This window comes from Dasypus novemcinctus, chromosome 13 (assembly GCF_030445035.2).
Source record: "Dasypus novemcinctus isolate mDasNov1 chromosome 13, mDasNov1.1.hap2, whole genome shotgun sequence".
Classification (NCBI taxonomy): domain Eukaryota; kingdom Metazoa; phylum Chordata; class Mammalia; order Cingulata; family Dasypodidae; genus Dasypus; species Dasypus novemcinctus.
In genome coordinates, this window is record NC_080685.1 from 83,211,587 (window position 1) to 83,237,387 (window position 25,801).

At 36.4% G+C, this 25,801-nt stretch overlaps 1 pseudogene; it reads right to left on the reverse strand.

Annotated features, from left to right (window-relative positions):
- Positions 1-23,746: 23,746 nt before the first annotated feature.
- Positions 23,747-25,442, reverse strand: LOC101433146 (origin recognition complex subunit 2 pseudogene; annotated as a pseudogene).
- Between the last annotated feature and the right edge of the window lie 359 nt (positions 25,443-25,801).

Consider the following 25,801-nt stretch of genomic DNA (forward strand, 5'->3'; position numbering starts at 1 on the left):
ATCAGTCCTATTCACAAAGACAATTTGGGGCTTACAGATCTTTTAAGTAAACTTTTCTTCATAGAATAATTTTATGTTTACAGAGAAGTTGTGAAGAAAGTGTTTGTAGAAAGAATCCTCATGTCCCACACCCCTGTTATTAACATCATATATGCATATGGTATAGTGTCACAATAAACCAATATTGATACATAATTATTAAGTAAAGTCTATACTTTATTCAGAGTTCCTAAGATTTTCCCTTAGGTCCTTTGTCTGTTTCAGGATCCCATCCAGGATACCCTATTACATTAAGCTGTCATGTTTCCTTAAAATCCTTTTGGCTATGGCAGTTTCTCAGACTTCCCTTGTTCCTGATGACCATGACGATTTAAGAAGTACTAGTCAGATATTTTGTAGAATGTCCCTCAATTGGAATTCATTATGATGAGACTGGGGTTTTGGGTTTGGGGAAGAAAGGCCACAGTGATAAACTGCCACTCACATCACATATCAAGGGTACGTACTACCAATGCGACTTACTGCAGTTGAGGGTATTCTTGATTCCCTGGCTCAGATGTCGTGTTTATTGGGTTTCTCCACTGAATTCTCTCCTTTTTTTTTTTTTTTAAATATTGTTTGGAAAGAAGTTGCTATGAGCAGCCCACATTTAAGGAGTGGGTAATTATTTTCCACCTCTTTGAAGAAGGTATCTGCATAAATTTGGGATTCTTCTGGAGAGATTTGTCTATTCTTTTCCCCATTTATTTATTCAATCATTTATTTACATCAGTAAGGGCTAAGGGATATTTTATACTTTGTGTTTCACAGATTGTTTTTTTTTTTAATATTACAGAAAATATGTTTAATTTTATTTAGCCTCCCAGCTCCTGCCACTCCCCAAAACAGATCCAGAAATCTAGGCACAGAAAAATATTTCTCTGTTCTCAAATGTGTCTCTCAGTCTTGTCTCTGTCCTCATGCGCTGTTATTTCTTTAGCTAGACAGCCTTGTCCACATTTTGTAATTGAATTCATGTCACTCCTTTAAAATCCAGCTCCCATGGCATTCTTTTCTAACACCTTTCTTCTGAGTCTCTTTGGTTAGACTCTCTTTTACCTTCCTTGGTTGTTTATATGTACCTCTACTGTGGTATTTATCACATTCTTTAATATTTGCTTGCCTGTTGATCTTCCTAAGTACATTGTGAAGTCATTATGATTCTGACTCTTTCTTTCTTCTCTATCCTTCAGTAGCTGGCTCCCTATCTGGCATAGAGTAGTTCAACAATCTTGTGGAAAAGATGGATAAGAAATATGACTTGGCTGCTTAACCAAGCTGATTTTAGAAGCACTCTGTTGAGTCCTTTCAACAGAAAAAATGACAGTGTGGATCTACTGTTAATAGGACATACATTTTGTGTTATCTTTGTCTTCTTTTAATGATGTGTTTATTCTGATCATCTAGATTTCTCTATGCACTAATCTTTTAAGAGCAGGCATTTGTGAGAAGGTTGGTCAGAGTTAAGAATGCAGTTCCTAGCCAGGGAAAGCCTTTCTCTCTGTAAGGAGAACTTACCCCCACTGTCAGGATGGAAACCGCAGTGACCTTGGCCTCATTAGTAGCCTGCCCTAACCAACTGAGCTCACCAGCCAGACTACAAAGGCACAGGGAAGGAATCTGACAAATAAAGACATTCACTTTTTAACAGTATAAAGTAGAGTCTGTATTGACACACAAACTGACTTGACTGTTTTGACTGTCAAGTAGTCAAGAAAATATTTTTAAGTCAGTCCAAAAGCAATCAAGTTAGCCAACAAGCCTGTCTGACTTTTTTCTAGTGAAGACTTTTAATGCTGATTTGACTGGTTTGTATTTATTAAAAACAGTCACATTTTCCTTGCCAAAAGAGGATGCTTTTTTACTGTAACTTAATGAAATAACTGTTACATCATATAAATTCATTTCTTTATGACTATGTGTCAGACTATCAAATCAGCTAAAGAAAAATTCTCATCTTTTTTTCTCTTTGAAATTACGGACGGGTTTTGTTTGGTTCTGGATTAAGTGAATTCATAGTGCCATCTAGTGGTTGAAAACAGAATTGTCGGAGCAACTGTGGAGAAATCGGGCATGGGCTATAAAAATCCTCAATTCTCTGTTTAAAGGAGTCACTTGGCTGATTTACTTAGCAGATTCAAGCTTTCTTTTTTAGATTACACGCAATAGACTGGGTATTGTTGCTTTATTATAATTACCCGGTGTGAGAAATCACTGATTAAAGGATAGCTTGCAAAGAATCCCTAAAACATAGTTAGAAACACGTTCCTTTTCTTTCGTGAGATATAAGGATGGAATGAACCCACAAATAAAACCAAACGGTACTGAAGATGAAAATCACAACCTTTGAAAACTAAATCCCCCCCTGCATGTATAGGCTGAAGTAAAACAGTGGAAACTGAGGACAAATGTCAGTTAATTCCATGTACTTTTGAAATATATATTCTTGGAGTCAATTCAGAACTGATATACAAAGAAGAAAATGTACACTGAAGAGAAAAAGCAACTCAGATGAGGTTCTTTGTTTCTACTTCAAGTAAACATGGTAACTTCCATTTATCAAAGTTTCAGGCTAGGTTGCCCTTCATTCCCATATAAAATTGTATCCATATTTTCAGAACTTTAAAATTTGTGGGAGAGGCAAGCATAGTTAGGATTCTATTGATTTGGAAACATTTCTGATCAAGGCAGAAAGAGTGATGTATTTCCACTATTTCTTTAGAATTAGAATACAATAATATTTTATATTTCTCTACACATTAAAATTTTAAATTCACTCATAGGAGCTGTTTCCTCTCCTAGCAACTCTGTGTAGTAGGTATGATTATTCCCATTTTACAGTGAGTAGCAGAGTTGGCATTAAAATCTGTGCCCTACACTATGGCACTGCTACAACTACATTGCCTCAGCAGCTCTTTCTTAGTGGAGACTTGAGGCATTGAACGTGAGGCAGGATGAAAAGGATTAGGGACAGGAAGGAAGTGAAAAGAGAAGAGGAATTTAACTTAATGGGCAGGAACAGAGGATGGCTCAAATCATGTGCAAGAGAGGCGGGTTGTGAAATCCTTATGCAAAATTTTATACAAGGCTTTATAACACATAATGGTAGAATTTGTTAAATAATGGCAAAATAATTATGAATATTTTAAGCAATCCATCCTTAACAAAATACCTCTAAATGCAATATTAATAATTATAAGGGACAAAACGAAAATGCTAATGTACAGAGTGATGTTAGTAGAGAGATTCTTTAACTTTTTAAGTTGTTTTTTTTTCCTTTTTCTTATCCCCTCTGATTCATTTCAGATAATTCACTTTTGGTTTTACTTTGTTAGAGAAGCAAAGCTGTATGTTATAAATATTTTGCAATTAAAATATTTAGTATAGATTTTGAAAATGTGATGATAAAGCTTAGTTTTAAATAGTGTTTTGTTTTAATAATTGTAGATTAGCCATTTAATCTACTCAATTAAAATAAGATTTTTATTATTATGAATGTTCTAATACTTGTTCGATTTATCCCTAATTGCCCTTCTTAGGAGGAAATCCTTTGCCACAGCAGTATTATGCCATGGTGGATGAAAGGTATGATTAAATGCTAAAATATTTATGATTTAGTCTATTTGCATTATCAACTCATAATGACTTATTGGTAAGCAATCACAATGCCTCTTGGTTACAAAGGCAGTGCCAGAATTGGTAAGGCTCACTGCTGACAGCTTTGATGGGGCTACTGCTAGCTACTTCAGTGTTCCTTGCCTTTGGCAAAGAACTTCGGGAGAGAACAATAAAACATATTGTAGAACAGTAAAATGTACCCAGTTTGCCAGTTTGCATATTTCTCTGCAGCTACTAGTGATCCAGGTAGTGATGGGCAGACCTCGCAGCTTTGCCAGCCTTACTGCCTTTGAGCTTAAGTGTTTTGTTTCAGGCCATTCCATTGGATTGGCTCCTGTGGGTTTTTTGAGGAAGACTTGGGAAAGAAGTATTTTTGTTTGACTTTGCATTGTTTTTTTAATAACAACAAATCATGAATGTTAATTCCCCGACAAACAAACAAACAAAAAACCTAAACAAGGGAGAAAAGCCTTTGGGAATCATCTTTGAGAGGAGTTGGCAGGTAAGCGGAAGAAAACTTTTGCCTCACCAGTTAGAGGCACATATTTATTTGACTGGATTTCCTTTTTTGTCATCAGTAGAAAGACTTCATTTGACTTTACTGCCGTTTTTGGTGGGACAAAGCGCAGTCTGTCCACACTAAGGCCCTTCTTCTCGAAGCCTCAGTCCAATGGCACAGTGTAAACCCACATTTACAGTAAATAATAACTTTGACTGTGTTGGCAGCTCCCAAGTTGTGGGCCAGCAGAAAAAGCCAGCTGATGCCAAGACGAACCCCCGCCACAAAAATTAGAAAAAACTTGCCATTTAGAGAGGCCTAATACAGTCATTATTTTGTATGGCTCTGGAACAAAAGCATAAGTTACTTTAAAGTTTTGTTTCCTGCCTTCCTGGAAGAAAATGGGAGCCTTCTGCCTCTTCTAAACTTTCACAGCGTGCGACCAAAAACTCTCCTAATACACTTAACATTTTAAAACATTGTATTAATGACATTCTGGCCTCCTGGAACTCATTCATCTCTGCATCATCTGAAACTATATAGCCTTGCTGCTGGGTAGCTATTTGTTGAGTGAATGAGTTTACAAAATATGCTAGCAATATAATAAAAAGGCTTTTTAAAATTAAATTAAAATGAAGGCAGTGGAGAGTATTGCTACATACTGAGTACCACCAAGCATATTACAGAAGTGGCGTAGTGTAGATGAATATGTAATTTGTGCATGTAGCAGTGTGAGCACCCAGTTAAGTTTCATGCTCATACATGTGTAGGTAACCTGTCTTACTTAATGATAGTTTAGTTTTCTATAAATCATCAAAAATGATCAACTTTCTTATTTTTTTTAGAAGACAGTTATTTTATTGTTTCCTTTTTATAGAATGAAAATCATGTCTAAAATATAGATTATAAGATATATTTTTGCAAGGAAGTAGAAAACATTGGTTCAGGTCTATGGTCACAGAACTCTGCTTGTGTTTGTATTGCCTGGAAATAAATGGGTATGCCATGGTTAAACAGAAATTCAAACCAGTTAATAGGTAGACTGCTTTAACCATAGCTGCTGTAAGTTTAGGAAACATTTGATGATACAAAACAGGAGTTAATCAAGGATTTTTTTTTTCCTCTTTCTCTATCCTCCCTCCCTCTCTCCTTTTCTCCTCCCTTCTCCTTCCCCTCCTTTTCCCCCCTTTCTTGTTTGAATTAAGGGATTTATGGAGTGAGCATTGATCCAGAAGTTGTTCTCCTCCTATCAAAATTCACGGCAGCATATAAAATCCTGCTTAATATAGAAGTGTGTGAAGAGGGCATTTCCAGTGTGTGTTGGGAAGAATGTGGCATCTACTCAGGTTCCCATATCTGCATAGATCTGTATAGAAAAAGAAAAAGAAAAAACTAAAACTATGACAATACCATAGTTGGAGAACATCGAGTCATTGCAGGTAGAAAGACTGAGGGGTTTCTGTAGCTATCTGTAGCTACCAGATCCAGAGGCACATATGGAGCTGCCCTGCCTGAGCTGTAACAGCACAGAAACTACAGAAGGGCAAAAAGCACATTCATCCATACCACCTAAACTCACACAGACAGCCCAAGAGGAAGCAGTCGGGACCAAGACTAAACATTTTTCTTAGGTATATCTGGCTAACTTTTTCATCTCCCTGAGGAAGGATTGGCATTTAAAACTACTACTACAATGTCGTTAGAGCTGAACTACTATTGGCATATGAATATATGCTTAAGCATACCAATAGTTAGTAAATAGTCCACCGTGTGAATTAAGTTATTCTCAAGAAAACAGCCATAAAGTTTCAGAAAAATCAAAACATAGGCAAGTTGCTAAGAGAAGGCCCTGATTCAAATAGAATCCAATTGATGATTTCAGTCAGATTTCTAGCATTCAGAGGGGCAAACCAGTTAACTAGCATCTGTTGGTCGCTCTCCATGTCACACTTTGTGGTGTAGAGTCTCTACACTAATCCACATCATTGATAACTTTTGAATCTTTCTCCTGCTCTCTGTTCCCCACTCGTCTACTGGCTTATCCCTTTTTTGCTTTCATTTGCTGCAGTACAATGCAAATTACAATAATTTCAAAGATCACTTATGTTCTGTGACATCAAGTTTTTTGCTTACTTTCCCTTACAGTATGGCGTATTTTTGCTTATTGTGGAAATATCTCTTATCATCATCATGTAAGTAACACTCTTAGTCATTTTCTCCTTGTTTCTTTACTGATAGTAGGCCTTTTAGTGCAGTGGAAGAAATGTAAACTGTGGTGTTAGAGAAACACGAGTTTGAACGTTAATTTCTTTCCTTACTAATGGTGAAACGATGAGACTATCCTTCAGTCTTGTTAACTGTAAAATGGTGATAATACTTACCTTACAATCCAGTTGTAAGAATTACATTAGAAAGTGGATTACATCAAGTTCCCGGACTGGTGCTAGGTGGAGAGAAAGTTCCAAGTAAGTGGTATTTCCTTTCTTGCCAAAGCGTTCTCACCCCTCAAGATATCTTTTTGATTCTCTGAGCCAAAATAAGTTACATGACTCACATTCAGTTTTCACTGTTGAAATCCAGTAATTGGTGAGAGAAAGAGAAAAACAAACAGGAGTATCATTTGTCAGCTCTGCTGGTGATAATTTTCTCTTAACAAAAGCTAAGGAGAGCCTTATGTTGCAGACCAACACTGTGTTGGGAGGGTTCAGGAAATATAATCTTTGCCAATGAAGAATTGGCCTTGGCTGTAAGAAGAGTTGGTGTGAAAGAAATAGGTTCAAGACATCATTAGTCATGGGAAAGTGTGGGAGGGGTAGTGAGTGGGGCATATGGGAATCCCCTACATTTTTTAGGTAACATTTATGTAATCTAAGTATCTTATTTAAAAAAAGAAAAAGAAAAAAGAAATCGTTAGTGAATTATTAACTCTATATAGAAATACACCTGATTCCCTAAAACACCTTAGTGTTTGTGGAGCAGAGAGTGGATATTCAAAATAAGACATCATGAGGCCATATTTTTATAATTTTTTTTTGGTACCTGCCTTAGTTCTTCACATGACTCCTACAGAGGAAGGGTTGGAAATTATTTATTAAAAGAAAGAATGAAGCTGAAGTCTATCCTTATTACTCTGGCTGAAAAGGAGGAAAATGAGAAACAATAGACAAACAATATCTGTCATTCTGAAAAAAAAATTCCTGACATTAGATATAAATTAAGAAATGGGCTGACTTTCTCCAGAGGCTTTAGAGGATGAGCAAGCCATATTTAGTTACTTTCATGGCAATGGGTAAAAACAGTATCCGTAGTTACATGAATTGGCAGGAAAAAGATCCTACCCGCATTTTGGGTGGGGCAGCTAAGATCCACTAGCATGACTTTTTGGCATGTATTTTTAAATGGTGGACAAAACTATGTTCTTAAGGAGAAGACAGGAGAAGTCAAAGTGGTGCCAAGATCATAGTTAGCATCTGCCTCTCATTCCGTCATCCACCTTCTGACCAGGCTGGGTTAAATGCTCCTTAACTATCCCACCTCAGTGAGAATATTTCTACAGTTATACTTCCTACATTGTATAACCCAATGATCAGTTGCTTTGCTGTCCACCCAACACACTCAGTTCTGCTCCTTTTATCTTTGCTTACCTAGAGCCCAACATGGAGCCTACATAAAGCAGGTACCTGACAAATGTTTCTTAACCATTCTTTTGTGGAATACAAAGAGTAAGTTCTATGTATGAGGAATTGTGACAACTACATAGAATAAAAGTGTTGAGAAATATAGACATGTTTCCTGCACTTCATGTAATGAATGAAGTGCATGCAGAAGCACAGAATAAATTGGTTTAGCAGTTACATCAATAACAACAGTATGATAATGATACTGTTCATCTCCAGCTGTTAGATAGCAATAACTAGTTTGGAAGAAGGAGAGAAGAAGGACTTTTATTTGATTGACAGAGATTGATGTCATGCTGGGTGATACACACATTTCTAATTTCTTTTAATTATCCATATGCATCAAACATTCTAAGTAGGAATTTGAAGTCATAATGTGATGTCATTTACATCTAATTGTCTTGCACTGAGTCGAATATTATTGTTATTTTATTAGAAAATTATTCCCTTTGTCTTAAAATTTATATTGCTTGCCTTCTGATATATTAAATGGATCTAAAGATTTCCAGTGAAAGACTTGACCTACAGAAAAATCCTCCCAGAAACAAAAAACGAACTCTTCCCTTTCCCCTTTATATAGCTTTCCCAAATTTGCCAAGGAACATACAATCTCTACTATTAGCTCAAGTGTAATACAGAGCTTTAATTAGACATAAGAGTTTGGATTCAATTATCCATTAACTCATTGAATAGGTGTTTATTGAGCACTTAAACGTGCCTGGGACAGTTTTGCATTCTGGGAACAGCAGTGATTGTGGGGAGGAAGGCAGGCAATGCAAATAAACAGTTAAATGATCAAGATGATTTTAAATAGTGAAGTGATATGGGAAAAATAGCAGGAGCTTTAGCTAGGGATGGGCAGGAAAAAGCTCCTGGACATGATTCTGGAAAAGAATAGCCTGTGGGGATGAATAATGGGGAAAACAGGAGATAAATTGGTATGCAAGTGATGTAACAAATGGAATCACATGAGGCGCTCTGTTTAAGATGCGAAAAGGTCATGGGATTCTCCCAAATAAGCAAACAAGTTTGGCTTGGAATTCTACGTGCTATCATGTCCTATAAGTGCTACACTGATTATTAATAATATTCCAATATCATGTTTACTAGAATTTTGCACTAATAATTTTTGGGTTATGTATTCACAGCAAGTATTTCCATTCCTTAGGCAAATTTTGTATGGTCTGAATTATATTTTACTATTGTAAAATGAAGGACAATAAAAGGTAGAGAGCACAAGCAACTGTGAACTAGCTGATTCATATGACTCTGGTGTGTGGTATATGAGGAAGCTGCTTGACTTTGTTACAAATAGGAATTATTTGTAACTGGTACTGAATATATAGAAAGTCAAGGTCTAAGACATAGTGGTATAAGCCAGTAGATAGTCATAATTCATAATTTCCTTCTAGAAGCTGTGTTGAGGAAGTATAAGGTGAATTTCACCTGCAAAGTGAAAATAAAATAAAACATTAACTTAAGAGATTTTTCAGTCAACTATAAATATGGCTATTTTAATTTTAAAAATGAATTGGTTTTAAAAATAACACCTTCTCTTTCTAGGAATGGTATCAAATTTAATTGTAAGGCATGCTACAAAAATGCTTAATAAAATTAAAGAAAGACAAAGGTAAGGTTTATAGCTATTTGTCTTGGGAAGCTCGTTTCTATAACATAGCACTTGAAAGAATAATTGATTTTGAGAAGGCCAAAGCAAATGCTAAATTTATTATCATCTCTGGGTTGTAAGGCATGCTGCTTTATTTATTTATTTATTTATCTATTTATTTATTTATTTGAAATCCATATACCTTGTGATAGGCACATATCAAAGTTATTTGGCAGTTGGTCAAGAAATCAATCTTTAAAAAAATGTATTTTATAGTCAAGCACTATGCTACAGATGCTGGAGATGGAAATATGCCTTCAGACACTTTACAAACTAGTTGGAGGATAGCACAAACATAAACTTTATAGCTGTGAGTCTGTGGGCAACTTGCTAAACCTCTCTGAGTTTTAGTTTATTTTGTGCATGTAGCAGTTTGATAATATTTATGAATCCAAAAAGAGACACTTGTCATGTTTGTAAACTGGACTGTTCCTCTGGGTGTGATACCCTTTGATTGTACTAGATTCAGCCGAGATGCCTTTGATTAAATTATGCTAAGATTAGGGCTTTGATTGAGTCTCTGTCCCATTTGTGTACTATATAAACCGACACTGAATCATGGAGACACACAGAAACAGATATGCAAGAAAGAGGAAGGGAGCCCCATAGACACGGAAGAGGACCCTGCAGCCCTGGGAAGAAAGACGAGCTGTTTGCCTGATAGTTTGCGGCTGACCTTGTGAAGAGAACAAAGAAGCTGTGCCCAGAAAGAAATGAGCCTGAGAAGAGAGATGAGCCTTATGCCAGCTTGCAGCTGAGATTGGAAGAAGCTGGACCCAGAGACTTAAGAGGGAAGAGGAAGGCTGAATTGAACCTTTGCAGACATCACCTGCCATCTTGCTTCAACAAGTGGCAACAGAGTTTGGTAAGGAAATAACCTTGAGGTGAACTCTTTAGGGCCTTGTAACTGTAAGCTTCTACCCCAAATAAATACCCTTTATAAAAACCAACAGATTTCTGGTACTTTGCAGCAGCACCTCTTTGGCTGACTAATATACTATATAATGCGATGACTCTAGTACCTATGTCAGAAATTTGTTGTGAGACTGTAAATCAATTGACAAAATGCCTGGCACAGAGTTATTGTTACTGAGACAGTTGTCTTCTAATGTTTTTGGCTTCCTATCATTTATTCCTCAGTTTCTGTAATATTACCTTGACTTTCCTTTGAGAACCACTGATTCTGAATCTTGAATAGCCAGAAAGTGGTTGCGACCACATCATCTGGGAGTTCTAAAGTGACTATTTTCTCCTGCCTCTAGACCCAAGTGCCCCATATTGGCATTTTATTCCATCTGGTGGGTTGTACCCGAATCTTCCAAAATGTCCTCTTTCTTTCCTTTTAAGTTATACGTGTATACAGGACACAGATAACCCTGTAAAGTGCTTAACAGTTATTGGCACATTTCAGGACCTAAATAATGTTTTAATTATTCATATTACAGCCTTGTTCTCCAACTGATCTTTAGTCTAGTGCTTAAATTGATTATTGGATAATCCTAATTAGCTGTTTTGAGATTCTTTCTGTCTCAGTATGTTTAAATGAAAGTTATTTTCCTCAAAATTTTATTTTACACTTCCCTTACTCTGATAATTACATTAAATTTTTTCTTCTATCAGATTCTAAGTCTTGGTCATTTTAAACTTACTTCTTTCTGTCCTGACTAATAACCTATTAAAGCTATGTAATATTATTCAAAATTCTTCAGTATCTTTCCTTTTTTCTCTCAATACTCAGTCTACTTCTGATTTGCAATCTTACCTATTGAGATAATTAAGATAAATATTTAATATAATACCAGATTTTCCTTTACCCCTTATCCAGAATTTATAAATTTGAAGACAAATTCCTTCCTAAACACTGTTTTTATTCCTGATATTTTCCTACTAAAAATTGTAATTCCTTTCATCCAACAAAAGGGAATTACAAAATAGTTAATTTAATAATTATATGGTGAAATATTCCATAGTAATTAAGAATGTGTAGATATAGGGAAACGGATGTGGCTTAAGCAGTTGGTCTCCTCTCTACCATATCGGAGGTCCAGGGTTCGATGTCCAGGTCCTCCTGGTGAAGGCAAGCTGGCCCGCACAGCAAACTGGCCCATGTGGGAGTGCCAGCCCACGCAGGAGTGCTGCCCCGCATAGGAGTGCCTGCCGATGGACACGGAGAGCTGGCGCAGCAAGATGATACAGCGAGAGACAAGAGGAGAGACTAAGTGATGCAGCAGGCCAGGGAGCTGAGGTGGTGCAAGAGAATGATTGCCTCTCTTCCCCTCCCAAAGGTCCCAGGATCGGTTCCCAGAGACTCCTAATGAGAACACAAGCAGACACAGAAGAACACACAGTGAATGGACACAGAGAGCAGACAATGGGGGTGTGGAGGAGAGAGAAATAAATAGATAAATCTTTTTAAAAAATGTGTAGATATACTAAATGAAAAAGTAGGATACAAAATGTAGATAATATGATATCAATTTTGTTAAATACAAACACATATATCCAAAAATTCAGTGAAGTACATCAAAATGAAAACTGTACTTATCTCTAAGTGATGGCACTGAGAGTAATTTTATTTTATTTTATTTTTTTTCCTGATTTTTCTACAGTGAGAATGTAAACCTTTTATATAAGAAGTAATAAATGTTATAAATTTAAGGCACATATCTAATAGGTTCTCACAGCCTGTTATAAAATTTGAGTTTCCCTGACTTTTGTTCAAGATACACTACAATCTGCCCAGCCAACCTTACTTCCCGCTCTCTCCCTAGCACAGAGATCCCTGTGTTTTAGTCATAGGTGCGCTGACCTACAGGTAACCCATGTCGCTTCCTGCCCCAGTGCTTCCACTCCTCCTATGAAATTCACTTGATCCTGCTTGCATCTAAATCCCATCTAAATCTCTCAGGGCCCAGACCTACCAAGACATGGAGACAGCACCCTCCATTCTGGGTCTCTTTTCCTCTGGATATCTGTGGGCCTCATCAACATTAAATAATTTGGCTCTGAATTCTACACCACCTCAATACTGTTACCGCTTTACATGTGTAAATCCTGATGCTCTAAGGCTAGTACAGCGCCCTGAGTGTGGAGTCCAGGTAGTCCCTGTGGTCTCCCTAGCAGAGTTCTAAGTACACCAGAGATGCGGCAGGTAAACATTTAGGTTGTATAAAAGAAACCAAATCCTATTTTATTGATTTAATAAATACTTTTTATTATAAAAGAGTGGTACCACAAACGCATATTGCATATGCAAAGTAATTGTCAAAATAAGACTAAAATTTTTAAAGTAGTTTAAATTTTGATATATTTTAAGGTATATTAAAATTTCAATTTCAATTTCCTGAGCCATCGTTTTATATAAACCTTAATAACTGCCAACAAATGCAAGGAATCTACTTCTAAATAATAAATACTAGAAGACTGATGTTCAATTTTTGTTTCCTAATACTTAGTCTCTTTACAAGATAAGCTTATTGAGAAATTACTATTTTTATCACTTATTGTTATCACAGAATAACATTTTATTGGGGGTCACATTTACATCTTTGCAATTCACCATAGCATTAAGGAATATTTTGGGAAGAGACATAAAACTCAGGAATTTTTATTCTAGAATGAGCTTGTCAAAAAAGAAATAGTCTCTCAGGAAAAATAAAAATCCCTTTTAACTGGAAAAAATCAACCTTGTTCTTCAATTTCCATCTTGTTACCTACTCTACCTCCCACTTTTTTTTTTTAACTAAAACTCTACTAGAGACTCCATATCTGATGAGTCATAATTCTAGGTTCCAACTCTTCCTTATTTTCTATGCCAGTCAAGTCCTGAGGGATATGGAGTAGTTGATAAAAATAGGAGAAGAGCTTGTGGATGTAGCAGCATTACTGCTCGGCAGAGTATGTAATGAGATGGGAGCTCCCAGGAGGAAAGCAGTGGTCTCTTAAGCATGGCAAAGCACTTGCTCAAACAATTCTTATTTTGAATTGTAGAGACAATTCGGCTAACCAGTTCCTCTTTTAGACTTCAAAAGCTCCCAATATTGATTAAATCAAATGAATATATAGCTATAATCCGATGTAACCTAGGAATGTGGAGGGAAATTTCATAGTAGGAGTGCAAATCTGAGAATACAGAAAAATTTCCATGACATAGGGTACTTGCTTTTTTGGTGACCTGGGAGAAGAAACATAAAGTGGGGAGAAGTCTTAAAATAAAGGAGAAAGTAGCAACAGCCAAGGGGAGAAACTGGTGCAGGCAATGAATAACTAGTTGCAAGTAGCTTTTCATTAAGGAAAAGAGAAGAGCTATTTCTCTGATAGTGTAGAGCCCCAAACCTTTTATAGCTATTCGTGACGTTATCATTTGGGTGCTGTGCCATCAAGAAGTGATTTGGATGTTGATAGCAAATCACAGTGATACTGTATGTAACCTTTATGATGAAAAAGGACAAATTTCCCATAGCTTGTTATAATAAAAAGGATTCAGAAACAGCTGTGCCCTCCTCAGGCCGTGGAATGAAAAGGTCTGATAAAAAACACTGGAGCAGATCATAAAGCCCACCTGAATGCAGGGACGCTCCTGGGTCTGTGAGGGAGGGAGAAATATGCAGGAAGGGGAGGCTTTTTGAAGCAAGGGAGAAAAATAAAGAACGTAGAATTCTGGTTGTGGTGGGAAACAAAGGAGAGCTGATACAATGGGTGGGGGTAAATAAGGGTTTGTACCAAGAGAGCAGCGGGGAGAAGATGGCTCCTGAAGACGGGACCACTTCATGGGAGCGCGCTTTGTCTGAGTTTTCAAGATGAAAAGCAAAGAGGAGGGAAAGTACCATAGAATTGAATGGAGGGAAAAGCAAAGGGAAAAGAGAATAATAGGACTTCTTTAGATGGGACCCAGGCCCTAGTCAGAAAGGGAGGCAGGGCTCTCGAGCCTGAGCCAAGGTTCCACACCTGTGAAGTGGAAAGGAAATGAGCCTTAGAAGAATTGAATCTAAAATTTTACAAACACGTAACTAGCACAGCTTGAAGTAGGATATATTCTAATATCTAGAAATACAGAAACTAGAGATGCAGCCTCTGAACATCTGAAAGCAAAAGAGCAGTCTTAATATAATTTAATATAAATGAAAAGGCTGGATATAATTAGTAAATTTCATTTTAGGACAAGGTCCTGGATTTAGGATTTCTGGATGACCAAAATCAAATGGCCTTTTCAGGATGGGGTTTACCATCACAATTTGGATTTTCAAAATTGCATGGATAAAGCACTTAGGGGATGACTGAATGATATTCTAACTCCTTGTCTATGTCAAAAGCTGATTCTTCCCAACTGAGAGAAAATAGTTAGGGAAGCTCTTTTGGTGGTTGTCAGTTTTTCAAATGAAAGTGAAATTGTAAGGTCACGTAGCTAGGGAAGCAATTTGGATGATATTCTTTAGAATTATGGGCATTTGGGTTTGAGTCTGTTCTAACAGTTACTGACACTATGTCTTGGAGCAAATCACTTAACCTCTCTGGACCTTTAGAACTTTAGAACTAAAATGGAGAGAATGGCACTTCCCTATATGGTTGTTATGAAGATTGGACAAATAACATATATAAAGAAATTGCTCCTGTGTCTGGCAGAAAATGAGTGCTTTAATGTTAGATAATACTATTCTTCTGCTTTATGAACATTATTAAACATGTGGAATCAGACCAAGATTGGAATTTCAGACACTTATTCTAGCATTCTTCATACCAAATTGCGCAGCTGTTGAAAATTTGTTTATGGATGTGACTTAAAGAGAAAAGAATGTCAGAACCCTGAGAAGAAATATTGGAAGTAGGTTTTTGGAAGATATGACAAGGTATTTTAACTGGAGTCACAGGAAAAGGTGATAAGAATGGGCTTGAAAATAATCAAAGCGCAATCTGTGGGGTTAAATATTTCCAAACATATAAAATAGGGTTGATGGCCCTTTATTTACATGCATATGTTAAGAACTGCCATAATTGTTAGTATAATTGAAAGTCTATTTCATAGGGAGAAAAAGGGACATTTGGATTATTATAAATTGAGGAATTCTAAGGCCACAAGTAAGTACAAGACAAGGACAAGAGGCAGGCTCAGTAAATATGGCAAGGACTCTGTATTCCTTGGGCTGATCTTCTTCACAGGAGGGCTAAACTTTGAAATATAGCACCAGCCAATAGAGTCATTTTGAAAAGGCTATAAAGAGTGTTTTTTGCATTTGTTTGTTTTTGTTAACTCCTGGCACTCCAAGAAATCTCTCTCATATCACTAGCTGGATGAAAACTAAAGGAACACACAGCTCAGGGGGCTAATTCACAGAGTTAACATGTAAAAATATTAAAATGTGCAAAAGTGCAACCAAAGATTACAAGACAATCAAAAAACAGGAAAATATGGTCCATCCAATAGAATGAAATAAAAATCCAGAAACCATCAATGAAAAGACCAGACTTTGAATGTACTAGACAAAGGCATTAAGAAAAAAAGATCTTAAATATGCTCAAGAGATAAAGGAAACATGGAGGAAAAAAATAAAGGATATCAGGAAAACTATGAATGGGCAATATGAGAATCTCAATAAAGACATAGAAATATTAAAAAAGGAACCAAACAGAAATACTGGAGTTGAAATTCATAATAATAAACATGATAATTGCTGAAGTAATTAATAGAAAGCACTGGTTAAAAAACTCTTAGTGTAAGAAATGGCAAAATGAGATAAACACTTGAAAGGCAAGATAAAGTGACATATGGAGACAAAACAAGTTCAAGCAAGGCTAGAGACACAACCTCCAGGCATCTTGGAGTGTTCTGGGTGGTGGGTTTCTGGGATCAAAATCAACAGATTAAGAAGAGAAGGTGTGTATAATAGAGAAGTTCTTTAGAGCCTTGTTTGAGAGCAAGAAAAAAGGTGCTTAGAGAGAGAAAAGAATGTGAGTTGTTGTCACATCAAAGCATGGAGAAATAATACATTAACAAACAATTTGTTAGTAGCAGGCACTGATCAAGAAATGTGACTCTGGTGGGACTGATGGAGAGGTCTCAAGTCTCACTTTCCATTCTACTCTACTTTCCAGCATCAATGAAGAATGCTTTTAGTTGCATTTTTCAGTGGCAGATAAATGGAAAAGACAAAATGATTGGCAAAATTGAAAATGACAATGATATTTCTAAACGGAAATGCAGTGAATATAAAAATTGGATGACAATGACATGACAAAGTATTTATTTTTGGTTTTCTAGTGGTTCTTCTTTATAAAATTTCCAAGAAGTAGAGCTAGCATGATGACAAAGTCCATTGCAATCTGGGCCCTACTTTTTCCTTCCCCTTATCTCTTATCGATTTCTCCTGTTAAACATTCTCTGAAAACCCAAAGCATTTTCCATGCCTTCGTTGAACCCTGTGTTTCCATGCTTTTGTTGAATTCTCTGTTTGGCATACCTTCCCTACTTTATAGTAGCAAATTCCTACTTAACCTTTGAGGATTTCTCAATGGCTACCTTCCCTGAGAAGTCTTCCTCCCTTTCCACAGCATCTCCACCCCTACACTGTGGTAGCATCACATGAACAGCTCTCCCCACTTCCATCAGATTGTGTATCGTTTTCCTTTTCCATTCTGGTTTCACATTTGACGAGAAACTCTAGACAGGGTTTTGTTTTGCTTTTGTCTTGTTTATGTTTTTATCCCTGCTCCTAGACTGGGATCTAACTATAGCTGATGCTGAATGATTGCTAATAAATTGAATGAGCTTAAGAGAAATTACAGACTTTCCAAAGAAGGACTTTTAGAAGGATATTTATTTCTGTTTGAGGTTAGACAACCAACGACATGTCATACCGAGTAGGCTTTGACCCACAAGCTGCTGAAATGGTTGCAGAAATTTTACAGGATCCAGAACAACAGAGTTGGAATGTGGAACTTTTGTAACTACGGCATCTTATTTTCTGGTGGGTATAAGATGAGTCCTGGGACAACTTATACCTGTGAGTATGGCTCTCCCTTAACTCTTAGAATAAACTGATAGTTCAACTCCTAGGTATTTTTTTCTGGTTCCTGGTTTAAGTTAAGGTTTTGCTTATGCCCACAATTCTAATTTCTGGACCACTTGCCCTGCCTTTGCCAGTGACCTTGCTTCACTGTGTCCACGTACTCTGAGGTCTTCCTTTGTTCATTCCTGAATTCATGCCTTCTGGATGAAGGCAGATATTGCTCAGAGTCTCCAGATTGTTTGAATCTAAACACTTCTTATCACATCTACTGCTGCTACTACTACTTCTCTTAACCAAGCCATCACCATCGTAACTCTTCAGTAGCCTTGTAAGGGTTCTTCCTACTTCTATTCCCCTCCTGCTTTTGTTTATTTCCAATACAAAAACCAAAGTGATTCTTCGAATACTGAAGTTTAGATCATTTCATCATTTCATTCTTTCAAAACCTGGCAATGACTCACCAATTCATTTGGAGAAAAAGCCAAATTCCCTACCATGGACCATAAGACTCTACATGATATGGCCCCCTTTATGAATGCTTCTAGCAGTCTCCCACTTATTCACTCTCCTCCAAATTCACTGGCTTCTTGCAGTTCCTCAATCACAATAGGCATGCTTCTGTTTGTGTCTTTGCTTAAGTTATTTCCTCTTCCTGAAAGTTCTTTGCTATATATCAGCCATCTTAGGAGAACCTCAGTGGCCTACAAAAGCAAATATTTATATTTTGCCAATGTTCCATGTCCAATGTGATGCCAAGTTTTGTTATTTTTGGACCCAGACTGAAAGAGCAGTCCTTATCTGGACGTTACTGGTCTCATGGTAGACAAAAACAATCCGTGGAAGAAACATTTAAGAACATGGTTCCTAAACCTTCTTCTGAGAATGAATACATCATTCCATTCACATTTGTTTAGCTGAAAAAGGCAACAATCAAGCCGGATATCAAAAGGTCAGGTATTTATAATCTTCTCAAAAAGAGGGGAAGGAAATATTTTGGTCAAGAATGCAATCTGTCATAGTCCAATATCACCTTGACCAATTCTCTCAATTTCCTCAAATTTTGTTTAAATTTGACCTTCTTAATTAGGCCCGCCATGTTTAATAATACAACCAGCTGTTCCCATAGAAGTCATCACCCTCTGACATAAAGTATAGTTTACTTATATATTGTTAGAGATTTCATTGTGATTTAATTACTTTTCTCTCTTTGCTAGAATATAAACTCAGTGAGGTAAGGGACCTTGGGCTGTTTCTTACTGATGCATTTCAAGTACCTTCCCTAGTTGAAAACAAATGAATTTGAATATGAATGTGACTACTAAACTCAGATTGAATTTGAGTTTATTAAATTGCTGGGATTAATATCATTTATTCTTCTGGTCAGATTTCTTTAAGGTTACTTGTATAACCAAGTTTTAAACAAACCCAGGGCTACAGAAATAGGGAAACTCCAAGAAATAAAATGAATCTTAGGTCAGAAACTGGTGAGGATTTTTTTTATACAATCTAGGAAGTCAGGTTTTTACATGCCTGGAATCATGAATATTCTCGACTCATAGCAGATTGACCAGAGTAAAATTTTCTGACTTATTCTACTGTACTTATACTACTTTTAGTCTACTATGTTTAGAGCACTTACTCCTTCAGTTAAAGCAACTCCAGTTGCTTCTAAATATATCAACAACAAGCTGGTATACCTGACTCCTAGACATGAACTGAACTCAGTAAATGCTGTGCCTGGCTCCCAGGACATGAACTGAACTCAGTAAGATAAGGTGATAGGTGTTCTGCACTCTGCTGAAGCCATCTTTCTTGGGAATGGTTTTCCCCTTGCCCTGTACCTCAGGCTTTCTTCAGTTGGAGTGATATGTCCGAGGCATCTAGAATAGTTGGCACTAGGTTATGAAATCTGATAGGCATGAGTTTAAAACCTAGTTCCATGAATTCAATAGGTATGTAACCTTGGGCAAGTTATTTAACCTTTCAAAGCCTCAATTTCCTCAACTATAAAATAGAGAGAATAATAACTTCCTAATAAAGTTGCAAGGACTAACTATGACCAAAGTGAATTCCCAATAGTCAACAGATGCCTAGTAAGTGGTATTTCTCCATTCCTTAGACAAGAAAGCAGAATGCTTCTCCCTCCATGTCACAGAACAGCATTAAATATTAAGGACATTATTTTAAATGAAATTCAGTCCTTTAATTTTTTTTCTATTCTACAATAGAAAAAGAAATCTCATTTATACCTCAACAACGTATTTGGGTAGTGATAAACTTGTTTTCAAGAGATACAGTGAGGTTACTGCATTTTCCAGTACTTCCTAGGACTTTTTGAGGTGTGTTTTGCAGTTACCAATATTCAGTACTTGGGCCCAGGTTTCAGATTTAATCAGTAAATGAAGAAAGTCAATGATTGGAGGGAAGGGAAAAGGGGATTTCTATGTGATATGCTCTCATTGAGCTTATGGCCTGTAGATCTTCTCAGAAGTAAATCAATCAAATTTTATGAAAATTAAAAAGTGACAATGATATGGATTCCAGACCTGGCTATGGCTCCAAAGATAGCATTATTTCTGCAAAAATAGGTGATGAAGAACTCCTACCCCCTGGTTTATTGGACTTAGCCTGGCCAGCTAATAGGGAGGTAAAGAAGGTCAACCACCACACCAGGGAGCCAGGAGTGCCTACAACTGCAAACAGGAGAATTGCATCTGTCATCCATGTGGAATCTAAGCCCCCTCTCAATATAGAGGTGGAGTGGACATCACCATCCCAGGGTCCACAGGATGAAGGAATAGAGTATGGATTAGAGTGGACTTGCCTTTATTCTACAATGAAACTATTGTGATTAGTAATGAAAGAAATTGTAGCGTTGATGTGGAGAAAGTGGCCACGGTAGCTGCTGAGGGTAGGGAGAGGGAAGAAGAGATATGATGTGGTGGCATTTTCAGGACTTGGAGTTGTCCTGGATGGTACTGCAGGGACAGATGCTGGACATTGTATGTCATGCCATGGCCCACTGGGACTGGGGGAGAGTGTAAGCTACAATGTAAACCATTATCCATGTGGTGTAGCAGAGCTCCAAAATGGATTCACCAAATGCAATGAATGTGCCACAATGATGAACGAGGTTGTTGATGTTGGAGGAGTGGGGTGAGGGGGGTGGGGGTATATGGGGACCTCTTATATTTTTTTGAATTAAACATTTAAAAAAAATAAAAAGTGAAAAAAAAAACCTGAAAAAAAATAGATGAGGAAGAGTGACTATAAAGCTATTCAGGGGAATAAAGGAAATTTAAGTAAAAGTACAAAGTTAAATGGTAAAAAATGGAAATATTATTGTTATATTTTGTAATTAAAGTTACATGTTATTCCATTAAAGGTATATATCAGGGGAAATGGAAATGTGCTATTAAAGATATCAAGTCAAGGCTTTTAGTAGGAATTTTTATTATTTAATGTAGAGAGGAAGAAGATGCAAAGGAAACTAGGAAACTGAAATAAAGAAAACACATAATACTTTTCTAATCAGAAAAACACCAGAGATTCAAAAACAAAGTAAGATGAATACAGTAAAAACAAAAAGTAAAAAGAAAAGGAAATGAAAACAATAAAAGAGAATTTCATTTGTCATTAGAAAAGGAAACAAGACAGCTCTATTTTTGTTGTTTTTGTTTAGTAATTTCCCTGTACATTTCCTTTGGCTAGGAGTTCTGTATGGTGGCCTGATGCAGACACTGTAAGGACAGAAGTATCTTAGTGAGAAGGCAGAGCACATATCTGGCAAGTGTGCTAAGCATGACTAATACACAGTTACTCCATTTAAAAACATACTATGATTCGACTAAGAAAAGATTGGATCCCAGCAACCTGGTGTCAAATTTTGCCTTCCATTTGCTAGGTAAAATGACAAGTGGAATAGAGCACTCTGTTGAAAAGAAAGGAACATTTTACAAAGAAAAAGCCACTTGGCAGTTCAAGAAAAGGATACAATAAACAAGATGGCAAAGTGGAAGATAAAAGTCAAGAACTTGAAAAGGAAACCTTGGATAGTTTCAAATAACAATCAGTTTTAAAACAAAATATATGTAAGATTTGAGGATAAGGACATTTAAAAGACATTTGAAAGGTTTCCAGAAATAGAACCAGGACAAAGCAGAAATGTTTTGTGGGGTGTCTTACATAAAGTGCTGGTTAAAACCAAAAGAGCTCTGAGGTAGGACAGATGCTGCCTACTTAATGGAAAGTGAAAGCCAGGGAATTAATATACATATATTTTTGATCTTTTACCATATGCTAGGTTACATGCTAGACCCTTCCTTTACTTTCTGCTTTATCTAATATTCACAACTAATTTATGAGTTAGGCATTATTCACCCTGGTTTAAAATGAGGAAAGGAGACTTGGAGAGGGGAGAGGAATTGCTGAAGGCTAACCTGTGAGTTGACTGAGTCAGGATTTCAACTACGAGAGGTATCAGTGCCATAGTCCTTTAATGTATTAATATTAAAACAAAGGCTTTGAAGCCACTGAGGATAAAAAGAAAAACAATTGGGACAATTGGCACATACATCCCAAAGAAAGAATGTAAAAGAAAAATAGTAAAGACTGAGAATATTAAGCTTAAAGAAATGGCAAAATTTTGCAAATGAATTACAAATCAAAGGGCAAAAACATATTGTGGAAGAAGAGGGATCAAGTAGTAGGCAAGTCTTATGAAAAATTCATTGGTTTTATTTGGTGGAAGAAGAAACACATATAGATACATTTGATAATAAAATCTTGATAGAGGTTATTTAATAATAGGAAAAGTTCAAACTCTCAAAAATAGAGAATGTACTTTTTACTTTGTAATTAATAATTCAAAGGAAACTATATCTATAGTGACATCTCAAGTCTTTTTTATTCAACTTTCTCTTTTCACTGTCCCACATTTGACACATACGCACTCTTCTAGTATCTCATGTACTTCTTTTTCTGACTCTAAAACTACAAAAATGTCATCCTTCACTTTAAGCTTTAAGGAAATAAGATATGATAAAAATCTAAATCGGTTAGTTAAGAATTATCTTCCAATTAAACTTTGTACTTTTTAGCTACTTATTGGAACTGATACCTATGGTGTATGTTTTAAAAAAATATCTGTTTCATATTTCCTTTAAAATATATTTTAGAAATTACTAATATCTTCTCATTATGTTCTGTTCAATAGAATTTTAAGTATCTTCTTTCTCAGTTAAAGAAAGTCATTTCACAAATACACCTCAATTGACATTGTTGATTAAATTTTATACTATCAATTGTCCTGAGTAGAAAATTGTAGAATGAAAATTAAATGAAGATTGTTTGCAAGTAGGGAGTATTTAAATTCATTTAAAAACTACCTGGTGCTATGAATGAATGTTTTTGATTGAGAAATGCCTTTGTTTAAATGATCCATTTTTAAATAGTGAATGCTCAAGAACATATTTTATGTTATATTTACTTGTAGTTTCCTCTTTTTCTCCACTGTTCTATCATTTGGTAGTTTTTAGAGATTTTTTACATCTGCCGTATTAAAGTTTGAGAATAGGGCACTTATACTATAATCTGAGAGGTGCCACAGATGGTGCTTCGGAAGAGATTATGTAACAAATTGAATATTACAGTTTTAATTTATAGCAATTGCAAAAACAGTCTACATCCATGGGCTTAAAAAGACAAATATAAGAGTTTATATCATCATATATCTATAAAGTATGATTATAAAATTAATAATGCAAAATGTTAGTTATAGTATTATTTCCCCAAAAGCTCAAAGCTTTTATAGGAAATTCTTGTCTGTCCCCTTTGAGGATATTGGAAATGCTCAAGTCAAGGCCTTAGGGCATTGAGGTGTTATATGCTGGGTTAAAAGTTGAACAAGATGTGTGACTTTTGGAGCTCCTTGCAATGCCACATTCTGTGACTCTAACCAGTGAAGCTTTTAAGGTCAGATAGTTAAAAGACTACTCCCATGTTATGCCCTCATGGACCAAGAATCAAAGTCCACTTTTTCTGCAAGATAATTTAAATTTCTAAGTTTTTACAGCTTATTTGAACAGGAAATTAATTTCAGAAAAACCAGAAGTGAATTTCTTTTTACACTAAAGTTACCCTAAGCATAGTTCTATAGATTATTATTATTTTTGGATGTAAGCACCCCTTTAACTAAAAGAGTGGCAGCCAGGATACAACAACCCTTCCACAGAAGTTAACTTCAAGCCTCCTCTTCTTCCTTTTCCAGGAAATCAGTCAATGTTCCATTACCAACAAGAATTAAGACATACTCTGCTTCATCTGTTCCCTTCTTCTTTAAGCTTTGTTCTAATAAGCTTGTGGTTCCTCAGCTCAGTTAACTGGGCCTGAAGTGTTAGGTGACTATTGGCAAGGAATGCCTCCCAACACTGCTGGTAAAAATCTTGAAAAGAAAGTCCAGTGTAAGATGGGTTATTCTGGTTACCTAGCTGATAGTTTATAAGTAGCCTGAAAACCCCTCTTGCGTTAGGAGAAAGGCTTCATAAGACACAAGTCAGGGAACTAAGTGGTAATGATTCAGACTGTTTAACCAGAAAAGAATTCTCATAGGAGGTTTCTTCAGTGTATGGACGATATACAGTAGTTGCATACCGGAGGCAGTTTTAAAGACTCTGCTTTGCATGATCCCATATGAGAGGAGCATTGAGGTGATGGGTGGACACTATAAAGTATTATGTTATGTAAGGATGACAACTGTCCTCTCCACATTTAGCTATCCAATATTGGTTAAGTAGGAAGAGTTTTAAAGTACAATCTACTTTAAAGTTGTTTATTATCCAATCTAGATGATCCAGCACACTGTGGAAAGCACCTGCATGACCAAGGACTTCTGCTATACAATTCAGGAGTGATTTCACACTGATTCCAGGAAAGAAGCCATTGGTAAGAACAGGAATGAAATCTTGCAACATGGTGGTTTGAAATCTTTCTAGTAAATTTCTCGTAGAACACAAATCATAAAGCACATTGTTAAACCCCAAGTGTAACTGCAACATCCGTTTATGAAATAAGTTATGTTGTTGATTTAGTTAAGTTCAGCAGAAAAGGAAGGAGAAACTTTATTCAATAAATTGAAGGAAGTTTGTTAATCTAGTGTAGCTCTGTTTAATTTCTGCAGTGTTCTATCAGAAGTTAAAACGTTTGAACTACTGTGAGCTTCAAAATATTCTTCTGTTAATCACTTATTTAATCTCTTTTCATTTTCTTAGAAGGTGTTTCTTTGCAAACAGAAGCTGAAACTACTCAATTCTGAGCTTGAATCCTTTAGGTCCATATGGCTTCATTAGTGCCTTCTACATGTTCCAGTGCAAACTCCATCATCATCCTCAGAGCTGGAAGCAGAATATTCACTTTCACTGTCGGAATTAGATTAGAACTACTAATCTTTTCCTTAAATCTCTAGGTGCTGTTGATAGATATTCAGTTTTGTTATTGGTCTTCAAATGAGTTTTCTCTGAAGTAGAATGCCCTTGGCTACTTTGAGAAACACCATTATAGCAGATCATCCTTTAAATTGCATGAAACATTTTTTCTTGGTGCTTTTCTAGTTCTGAAGCTAATTTAGTCATCTTTTCAGAGGGTTTCTGTGCTGAAAAGAATAAACTTTATTGCCACCATCTGCAGCAGAGCCATTTTTCAAGGAGTCTTGAACATCTCTTCTCAAAGCGTCCACATAGTTTTGATCTTTTAAGACTTCCTGGTCATTCCTCCAAATCAATTTCTGCCATCATCATCATCATCATCATCTTCATCCTTTGGCAGTGGACCAAAAGCTGAGGTCAAACTTTTCTTAATTTAGCTCTTCCAAGAATATGATTAAGAACACCATCATCCCCCACAAATTGAACCTCTAACTCTTGTCTTCCTTTCAGTTCAGTTTATTCATCACTGTCAATCTTTAAAGTTCCTACATATTCTACAGCTGGAAAATAGAGGTGGTGTCTCCTCAGGAGCCAAGAGCTAAGAAGAAGAGGGAAGCAGACTGCCTGTCTCCCCACAATGAAACGCGAAGATGCCACCCAGTGTGGCTGGGCCCCCTTGGCACTCCTTACTGGGTGCTGCCTGAGTGAGGCATTGCCACAGGGAAGGAGCCTTCTGCCCCAGTTCGACGGCTTAACTTTTAATCCTAACAGGTCTTTTTGGGAAATCGGTCCCCTAAAAATCTTTGTAAGCTATGTTTATGCCCATGGACTGAGTATATAAAAAGTAGCCTATCCAAATGTTTTATTGTTTTGTA